The sequence below is a fragment of the Populus euphratica genome, unplaced genomic scaffold (assembly GCF_000495115.2).
Source record: "Populus euphratica unplaced genomic scaffold, PopEup_1.0 scaffold555.1, whole genome shotgun sequence".
In the NCBI taxonomy this organism is placed as follows: domain Eukaryota; kingdom Viridiplantae; phylum Streptophyta; class Magnoliopsida; order Malpighiales; family Salicaceae; genus Populus; species Populus euphratica.
The window spans coordinates 102403-103299 of NW_011500432.1; positions in this window are offsets into that span (position 1 = coordinate 102403).

Here is an 897-nt window from a genome sequence, read left to right on the forward strand (position 1 = left end):
TTTCCAGGAAAAAAAAAGAGCTCATTTGGACTTCTAGAACTCAAGATATGGGTTAAACACTAAATAATTTTTGGGCTGTATGATAGATTCAGATTTTTTCGTTGTTGCTTTAATTTATACTTGTAAACAACCTTTTTAAATTTTGGAATCTCATGAAAGTTGTAGGTCTTTCTCTTACCTTTCCATCCATATAAAATGAACCTAAATACGAGATCTACTACTCTAGATATAACTCAATTGCTAAACAGTGTTTCACTTTGAACTGTTGATTAGTACTTAAAAGTGCATTTTTATCAAGGTTTTATATCATCATTTTGCACTTGAAGCATCAATAACTCCTTAACTAAAACATGTTTTATAATAATATATCTAATAATATAAGATACCTATAATTTGTGGTAAATGTTCATTTTAAATGCAAGCCTATCACATAAATGAAAGGATTGATTGATGACTTGAAGAACTTAAATTGCAAGGATAAAGAGATGGCCAAACTTAGAAAAGAGATGTCGGTGCAATCCAAACCGGAACACTGTTCAGTAATTGGGTCATATCTAGAGCTATAGATCTCAGATTTAGGTCTACTTTATATGGATGGAAAGGTAAGACATAGGCCTACAACTTTCATATGGACCCCAAGATCTAAAAAGGCCATTATCAAGTCCAAATTGTAGCAACAACAAAGAAGCCCGAATCTGTCCTCCAGCCTGAGCACTGTTCAGTATGTTGGCCATATCTGGAGTTTTAGAAGTCCAAATGAGCTGAAGTTTTTACACAAGAAATCTGAGACAATTGCCTACAACTTTCATGTTTTCGAGTGGCTCGTAGTTCTGACTTATCAATGACGTTTTGGGCAGACAAGAGAAGATAAGGATTATCACCAAGTCAAAAGTTGGC